The sequence below is a fragment of the Orbicella franksi genome, chromosome 4 (assembly GCF_964199315.1).
Source record: "Orbicella franksi chromosome 4, jaOrbFran1.1, whole genome shotgun sequence".
Classification (NCBI taxonomy): domain Eukaryota; kingdom Metazoa; phylum Cnidaria; class Anthozoa; order Scleractinia; family Merulinidae; genus Orbicella; species Orbicella franksi.
The window spans coordinates 27,270,498-27,280,373 of NC_138148.1; the positions used below are offsets into that span (position 1 = coordinate 27,270,498).

The following is a 9,876-nucleotide window of genomic DNA, read 5'->3' on the forward strand; positions in this document are numbered from 1 at the left end:
AAATCGGAGTATCTTTGCTCCCGCCACAACGTGAACTGAACAAATAATACTTGTCTTTTGGCATCTCTTCTGGTAATGCATGATGTTCTCCAGTAATAGTGTTCATTAACTTCATTCCAAGGCTTTAGAAAAACGATGCACTGTTCTTTATATAGATATGTCGAAGGAGCACTTTTTTCAATAAAAGGTGTAAAAAAGGGGTAGCTTTTCAGTAGGAAAAAAAAATGGTATACTTAAGGTAAGCGGTTGCACCTCCGGACGGAACCTCCTGGACTAAAACCCTCTAAAGTATACCCCCAGGGTCTTTTAAATAAGGATACTCAAAAAATCCCAATGTTCACCAGCGAATTTTATGGCATGCTAAAGTTTGGCCGGAAAATTTGAAAACTGTAAAACTCAGAAAACCGAAAGAGTCTGGAAACTTAAGGTATTTCTGAAAAACAACTTTTATGGGATATAGATAGGTTACATCATTGAAATTCTGCAACAATTTCTCACTGTTGGGCATTTAGTCAGTTGAGATCACAGCCTCTACCTCGAGTGTTTTGTTAGTATACCCAAACTGAGAAGATTCGTCCACAGCAAAGCTCCAACTTCTTTTGGAATGGCGCACTATTTCTTAAAAACATCAAGTACTCTCTGCTAGAACATTTGAACGAGCCTCTCCGTCGAAATCAGCCGTAAGAAAAGAGATGGCGACTGGTACATTTACCCATAACTCTTAGCGCACGGAAACTTAAACAACGCTCATAAAAACGTACTACAGAAACTTTGTAAAACCTTCAAACCTAACACGCAGAGGGGCAAATACCGCAATTATCTGGCTTTCCTTGTACTTTACGGGTTGTATTAGGTTCACATGGTATTGTGCTAAAATGTACAGCCGCCATCTTTTTTCCCACGGAGGACTGAACCAAATTCAAGCATTGTTATTTCGTCAACCCTAAAACACAGAAACCAGAATTCGGAAACCGAAATCCAAAAATTAAAGAAAGCAAGTTCTTTAAATACGCGAAAGTTACTTTGCATAGCTTTTGCCTGTTAAAATCAAGAGGGCAAGTAAAAAAGAACTCAAACTTAACCCTTTTTGGAACGAGGATTCCCCGTCTGTCGAAGTTCGTGCAACCGTTATTTCTAGTGAGGGCTATGATTATGAGAATCTAAATAGCGTGCGTCGTAATTTGATTCTAAGCACCCTGACAGCGTCTAAAATAAGCTTGCTGGTATTGCCATTTTGTTTAATAAGTGATCTGCAATTTACCTGAGGTATAAATTTGGCCTTTATGTCTAGTAGACACTGAACGAGGTAGGAAATGTTGTCATACTAGTTGCTTTTTAGATGTTTATGAAAAGCTTAAAGTTTCCAAAATTTTAAAAACCAAAATGTAGTACCACTGATGATGACCGTACGGTCGAAAACGTTTCGTTTTTTAAAATTTTAGTAACTTTTAGCCTTTTATAAGCAAGATAGGTAATGTCATTGAGAACAGGGCTTCCGTGGTAGCTACCTGTACATCGATGGTCACGCCATCCACTTTCGATGTTCAAAGGTTAACCTGGCTCCTTTAAATAAACTTGTTTTTCCCAACATATACGAGACTAATTCCAGATCAACACTATTTCCACACTAATACTGTTACAAATCACCACTAGATATTCTTGTCGGCCATCATATTAAAACAATTTATAGAAATGTTGCACACTTACTTCCGTCTGCTTCTCGCTTGCGAACGAATTGTGCTACTCACCAGTCTTCTCAGCGCAACTTGATCTAGACAAGAACTGCGCTCTCACCAGGGCCAGGTTGATTAAAGGATGGGTGACTTAGCCTGCGAGCAGGTTCTCGTGCTTGGACCGGGGGCTCGAGCGGCGAAGCCGCAAGAAGACATTCTCTCACATGCCAAAGCAAACACCAAGAAAGCAGCGCTTGAGTGTGAAACCCATACACTAGAGCCTGTTTGCAGGCTAAGGGTCCGGTATCCACCCAAAAAAATCACTAACCCTGACTGGATAGTGATTTACGCAATGGATGCATGTAGCTTTATCCAGCTTTTGAACAACCGGGCCAGATGTATGCGTGTAGCTTGAGGTTGTTCAAAACTAGAAAATAAATAATAACAAAATAACTTTATTTATTTATTATTTCTATCATCATTCATAATATCTGAGTTCTGGATTCCGGATTCCGGATTCCGGATTCCGGATTCCATATTCGATATTTTACCATTCGCGCGGCCCCATTCGCGCGATTTTTGGCCAATCGACGCTGCTCATAAATTATGCACGTGTTATACCTGTACGATGGAAGAGAAGTGAAGGCGACGGATTGACAAAATGATTCTGTTATACTGGGGGTAGAGTGTTTGGGAAACTCGTACGCTACGAAGGAATAAGAAATACTTTCGCTTTGTCTGGACTATGTAGTTTTTAAGTGGCAGACTCAAGGTGAGTCTTAGCAAACAAATGTCTTTCAAATTAGCTCTCGGAAACCTGCGGAAACGGCGTCGGAAACGCTTTAAGGTTCCGTGTGCAACACGCATTTTGATTTACAAGGATGTGGATGGGTTCCTTTCTCATAATGCGCCAGAAATATAATCTTACATGCGTTTGGTTATGTCAATTTAGTTTTTTGAGACTTGGAAACTTTGGTGAAGCTCAAATGTGCGAAAAGAGATGGCTGGTTGTACGTTTTACCACAATACGTTGCGAACCTAGCTAATACAGCTATTTCCAAACAAGACAAACATTGCGCATGCTAGGCTCAGAGTTTTAAGCATTTTCTTGCCGTAAAATGAGATTTTTTTTTAGGGTTTTCCTGCACTAAGAATCATGGGTTAATGTCCCATTTGCCATCTTATTGAGACTGGACTTTGAGTTTACAAGAATTCATATTAGGCCATCCCCTTTTTTTCACTGTTTAGCGTCGTCCGACCGACCCAGATTTTCGCGTTTTCAGAACAAAAAATAAAAAAAAGTCACACAGGAGGCAATGAAGGGGCAATGACACATTATTTCAAACAATTGTCACTTTAATCTGAAACATAAGCAATTTTTTTGCCTTACAGATTTTTAGTTTTTCAATGTTCTTGTTTGATTTTAACAACGACCTCGACTTTTTCCTTCCTCCTTTGCCGCGATGTTGACTTTGTAACCACACCTTGTTGTTTCCAGGCTCCACAGATATTATGCTGAGGTACCGGGCCTCCTAGCTCCAGACTCCTTTTCCAATTTTATTTTTGTTTTTTTTTCCTTTTCCGACCCACGAACCTAAAATCAGAAAACGCATTCGACAATAAATGAAAAAAAAAGGGGGGGATGGCCTTACCTTCAGAAACAACTTATTGACTTCTATACTCAATAGTGGACATAACAATTTGTCTGCTGCACGTTTTCGTATACATGTAGTAGCTAGGCAAAATAATATTCATGATTATCAAATAAGTGAGATATTGTGCACTCTCATTGGTCAAATTATAGGCCAGGGCGCATTCCGCAGGAATTCCATGCTGAAGATACTCGAGGCTTTTCAAATTCCATGCCGTGCGCCTGGCAAGTGGCTAAAGACCCATGCCAAAGAATACTATTTTAGAAACGCCAACCCAGCATGGATGGGAAAATTTGGCTCAAATGGAACATACAAGATGCCTGTTATCGAACAGGATATGGGGTATAAAGAGAAGTTAAGAAGCCATAGTTATTGTGCCAATTCTCCTTGCGTAGCTTAGTGTTTATACACCAGCACCAACAAATATAAATGTCCATATGCCAAAAACTCTTAACTGCATGCAGGTACACCACAGAAAGTTTTAGGCCACACCAAAGATCTTCAGCTTAACCTACACTGAATGCACCCTGGTCAATAGGTAGTGTTTAATAGATGAGGGTTAGGTTTACAAACATGGCTGTGACATTTTAGATTTGCAAGTATTTTTGAGGAATATTTTATAAAAGCACTTGTCCAGGAGCACTTTTTCTGTGTATATATAGCCTCATCTAAACACTTTGGGGGCTGGGAGAATTCTCGAAAGTTATGCAAAACCTTGACTTGTAACTGTTTTTAATTCTCGGAACCCCCCTCATGTTTGTGTATGTACATGTAAACATGGAAAGTGCTCTGATGCTCAATTCAGTAATAATTAGATTACTTAAATGCTCGTAAACATTATCAAACATTTCCCCCTTCAAACTTATTGAAAATAAGGGCTTGAAAAAGCCTTCTCAAGAAAATCAACAAACTTAACACTTTCAGAAATGTATCTTTGTTAGTGGAGTGAATAATAAATTCTGAGTTTTAGAGTGCAAAATTTTCAGCAAATACATGTACTCTGCTGTTGTGATCATGTCCAATTTATTTGGCCCAGATCTCCAATATCACTGGCAAGAATGCATTACATGTATATATGAAGTACTGCATAAAATTCTTCTGTTGACAGTTTGACGATGATTAATGATGATGGAGCAAGTCTTAAGGATTAGGAAAAAGCAATTCTACTTCATTGTATTAGGTGAGTGTACTTTCTTCTCTAGTGTTTCAAAACACATTTCGTTTGAACTGGTAGCCTTTAAGGAGCCACCAGATAGTTCCCCTAAGGGGAATCGCATGTGAAAATGTTGGGGAAGCTTCACTGAGAATTTGAATGACACTCTTAAACAAGGCTGTTGCCTAAGGAAAATTTTAAGGGCCGTTTGGGCTCCTCACTTCAAAAGTATGGAGCCCAAGCCATTTTTTTAGGAGCCCAGGATAAAACTTGCTGTGGCCAATCCTGGGGGTTTGGGGATGGAAGGAGGTTTGGAACAACTTGGTAAATTTTGGGGAGGGGCTCTGGGGGGCATCCCCTTCTCTCTCTTCTCGTGTATTTCTCTTGATAAAAGCAAAATAAGACCAGGGTAACTGTTTTCTTTTCAGTTTTGATTTTATGAGAAACATGGCTGGTCAGAATGAGCGGTAGCCATGTACAATCGATGACCAGTGATGGTTGGAATGCTTGTTAATGGGAATTTTTAAGCTGGTGTAACAAAGTTACAATTGGGAATTGCTTGTAAGACCTGGTTGCCTGGGATTGAAGTCAATGGACAGATTAGATGGGAATGAAAACTCCATGTTTAGGTGCCCACTCAGGCTACTTGAACAAAAATTTAGTTGCCGGCACTCCTAACTTAGGCACCTCAGGTGACTGGTGCCTGTTAGGCAGCAGCCTTGAACTTAAAGGAGACCAATCAGCTACAACTTCATAAATCAATCTTCCTTCATCATTGGTCAGCACTAAGCAAAGAGATTTCCTTTGTTTATAGAACAATTTAGAGGTTATATCCTGGAGGGAATCCCATATGCAAAGGATGGGGGTGCTCGTTGTACCTTTTAGGGGTTAAAAAAGCTGTTTTGGTACTGCTTGGGGTGTTCATTCCCAAAAGGTCCACAGCGGGAGCTTTTACAGTACCTTTTAGGGTAAATTGGGCTGAAAAAAATATGACGGAAGATAGTGTCTTTAGAATTGGGACCTCTTAGGGTGAAAAACAATTTCAAACCACGCACATAAAACAGGATCTTGGTACCTCTTAGTGGTTCTTTTCAAAATTTCCAACGAGCACCCCCATCCTTTTTATATGGGTGTTGACCCCCTGGGGTTATATCCTTAAAACCTGGAAGAATCCTGGAGTATCATGGTTGGGTTGAATTTGTTAAAATCATTCACCGGATACTTGGTGATCCTGTTACAAAATTCAAAATTGAACCCTGATTGAATTTTGGGTTGCATTTTCAGCTTTTATTTACTTCCAGAACAAATAATTAACAATTCTTAATGTTTGGTACAACATACACTACTTGCTATTCCTAGGTAAGGTAAGGTAAAGTCTGCATGCGAGCCAAGTGGCCCATCAGGCTGGAGCTTATCCCGGTTTCTGTAGCATGAAGCAACTAGGAGTATTTCTACTCCCCCCTGGATGGGATGTTAGTCCATCGCAGGGTTAACCCCAGCATTAAGTTCGCCGGTACCCATTTATACACCTGGGTGGAGAGAGGCACTGTGAGAGTAAAGTGTCTTGCCCAAGAACACAACACAATGTCCCCGGCCAGGGCTCGAACCCGGACTGCTCGATCCAGAGACGAGCGCACTAACCATGAGGCCACCGCGCCTCCCACTTGCTATTCCTAAGAGATACAAAATCTAAGAGCCCCAATGACTGCCATAGGTGGTGGTATGAAAACCATCCTGCTACAATACCGCTCAGAACTAAGTGTCAACCAAAATTTGCACTAATAACCATTAACAATGCAAAGGGGTTAATGCATGCACGCGTTTTGGTGCGTTAGACCACGTTTTGACTTCACGTTATAGCATGTTAAAGTAAACACATTAGTATGTATGAGCTTGGTTATTGTTTGCTTCTTTTGTTACTTTGTGAAAGGAAGTTAACAACCTTTTCTAAAGACAATGTCATTCAGTATGAATTTCATGTGTTTTCAAGGAGCAGACAAGTTCTATTTCTTTCGTACTGGCTGAATATTGCGGTGGTTACATACTATTTCGTTTTGATTCATTCAACCACAAATAAAATGATATGCATTTCGAGAAATAAGCTTATAAAGATAACCAGATAACGGGTCTTTCAAATGGCCCTGTAAAAAAAGACAACAATCAGATAACACCAGGAAGTTTCTAACTCTTTTGTACTCAATGAAGATCATAGAATTGATCATTATCGTTACTTACCATTTTGCTTTAATTCATTCATTTGTGAAATATCTTCTGCAGTCTCAAATAAAACAATATTATAAGAAATAACGCTTTCAAATGATGCAGTAGGATGAAATTTTTTTTTTTTACCAATGCCAGAAAAGACAATTGACAAGACCGGCAAATGTTTACTTCTCTCGTCCAGCTATTATCAACTTTCATGATGTATTCGCACAAGCTAGAATCATTACATACACGATTTGTTTTCATTCATTCCATCGCTAATAAGATACTTAATCCTTTTGAACAAAATAGGCCCTTCAAGTTTGAGGTACATGTATCTAAGGAGGGGGACATGGGGTTTGCGGTGTTGCGGTGTTGATGTTTTTTTAATGCGGTGATGCGGTGAATAAAATCTCAACTTGCGGTGTTGCAGTGATCTCAAACCCTGCAGTGTGCGAAGTTTGTGTTTTTCACGCTGCAGTGTTTGGTGAAATGAAGTTGTTTGCGGTGCTGGGGTTTTTTGATTTACCATTCTCAAACCTAAATTTGACCTAAATTTAGCATGTAAACTTTGTTAATCCATGCTAATTTATGACAAACCCGTACCATTGAGGTTAATAATTTGTAACAAAATACAAACCATCACTTCCTAGGCAATCTTCAATATGATTCGGCTGCCAATCCGAAGCTGTTTTTATTTATACGTAACTTGACAAGTAACTCGACCTCTGCCACCTGGAGCTCAGTGTTCGGTAGACACATGGAGGAGCAAGGACAGAAACAATCCTGGAAATTCTGGAAACATCAAGGCTGAATATAAAGTATTATTGACTGCGCAGCTTTTTTCTACGCAAAAAAGGAAAAGGTGGCGAAAATTACTGGCAACAAAATATATTCGGATGTCATGTCGGTAGGTGAGAAAGAAGGCTTTCTAAGCTAAGGAAGCTTTGTAAATTACACACGTTTACTATTTTTTTTGTTTTTCCTTTTGCTATTCGGCTTCGTCTAGAGGTCATTCTGATACCGGTCTATAGCCACTCCCAGGTCCTGCAACTTTCTTGACCTTCTATGTTTTCAAATGATTATTGATATCAAACACAAACGCAGCTAGCTCCGGAAAGCAACACTTCCAGTCAAGATAGGGCTTCAGTCTGTGGGTTTATACACCAGGAAAAGTGAGTGAAGTACATGTAAAAGAATTAAGAGAGGGATCTGGGGTAAAGGCCATCTCTCGAGGCTCCTCTCTTTTTTCTTCGTCCGCTTCCTAGCTTCCTGCAAGGTTTCTTCACAAGAGCAAGAAAACTGATTTACAGGCATCAGCAGTATCGACACATGCACAATGAAAAGCGTTATGATGTGTTTATTTTGTGGAAAATTGTTGAGGTGTAAAAGCATTGTTTTTAGTGTAGATGAACGAATCATGGTGCTAAAAATACGAGTTGTGGTGACGGTGTTTCATTGACTTTTCTTGCGGTGATGTGGTGTTTGTTAATTTTTTTTGTGGTGTTGCGGTGTTGAGAACCCCCCCCCCCCCATGTCCCCCTCTCTAAGCGGTGTGATTTAAGAAGTTTTTGTGATGCTTGAAGAAGACAATTATAGCTAATTGCAGCTAATTGGGCTGCAAAATGCCACGTAAACAAGTTATTCCAAGATGCGATGTTTGCTTATTTCTGAGCGGTACCATACATATAGACAAAATTACATAGTCTTATTATTAAAAACTATCAGTTATTAATACAGATTGCTTTAAAAAATTTGATAAACATATCACTGTCAGTGGCTTCACAAATTATTTCAGGATGTTTTGGTTACTGCTGCAATGTTCTTTAGCTAAAAATGTAAATAGGCAATGCCGTTGCTGATGTTATAAGAATCAAGAAAAATAACCACCTTTCAATTGTGGATGATCTTCAGCTCTGAAAGCCATAAAGCTTGGCACAAATTGCTTTCCTCAAATCTTGCTTAAATTCATTTCTAAAGATGTTTTTTCATAGCGGTGTACAGGTTGCATGCTTCAAAATATCTTACAAAAATAGTTTAAAGAAAATTCTTGTACTAACAAAAGAAGATTTCATGTGGGGAAGAAACATTTCCATTGAGTAATTGTACACCTGTACATATAGATAAAGATTGTAGATTTCCTTCCCCAAGGGGTATCTTGACAAATCAAATGCTGATAATTCTGAAGTTTGATTTTAATTTGGTACGCTTGGATTTATGTTCATGAAGATGAACTCAGCCGTTCAGTTACTTGCAGACATGATGTTATACATGCATATACTCTTATCCTGTCTCAACGAATCAACAACAAATCGGTGATTTATTTTGCTTTCTCAGCAGTTTCTGGGTCATTTTATTGACTGATAAAGATGGTCAGGATAAATTCATTAAAGGAGGATTGAAACAGAGTCTAGACTCTTTATTGTGGCAATGGTGAGGACACTTTTTTTTCACTTCTTGTAACTGTCATAAGGGCCTGATTACATTCATTATATTTCCCAAGGACTATAGAGCCCCTTCCTTCTAAAGCTCCCTGGGATATCCTACTCATTTAGTGAACACAATGTACATATAAGGTCTGTTGTGGCCTTGTGCTCCACTCACGAAGGAGCGAAGAGGATGAGTGACATGTAAGGTCCAGGGAAAATTATCTCAGTCTGTGGTTGGGTAGGGGTGTTTTAAGTTCCTGGGAGGTTAATTCTACTGTGTGTGAACAGGTTCCAACTCGAGTAACCAGTCTATGGTCGATCATCATTAACAAATTTTGTTAGTGAGCAAGTAAATTTGTCTTATTTACATTAAGGTATTATCTGTACTAGCTGTTAATATTTTCATGGTAATTTGCCAGACATGTATTCTGTATGTACCTACACTATATACATAGTACATATGTAGTAAATGGGGTGAAATGGTTGAAATGAGCCTATTACGTTTAGTATTTCACAGTAAGACCTCTAGGAGCTTTAGCGTGTCTTCAGATTATTAATGTGGTGCCTAGCAAAAAACTCTAAAATTTCACTTTCAACAAGTGCCCTGGGAGAATTGTTAAGGTGGGAGAGTTAGTGTTAGTGTCATATCCATCACTGTGTCTTTAATTCTGACATAGAGAAAGTTTCTCTGTGGTATAATACTCTGCCTTGTGTGATTTGATGTGTTTTGAAACTGTGGGTATTCATGCTTTTTTTTCTCTGTTTTT

The 9,876-nt window shown here is 39.1% G+C and overlaps 1 long non-coding RNA gene across 1 annotated transcript; it reads left to right on the forward strand.

Annotated features, from left to right (window-relative positions):
* Positions 1 to 2,193: 2,193 nt before the first annotated feature.
* On the forward strand, positions 2,194 to 9,876 carry LOC145485265 (uncharacterized). Its single transcript, XR_014049173.1, has 3 exons — positions 2,194 to 2,445; positions 4,434 to 4,505; positions 9,021 to 9,876. It is a non-coding gene; the product is annotated as an uncharacterized LOC145485265 (long non-coding RNA).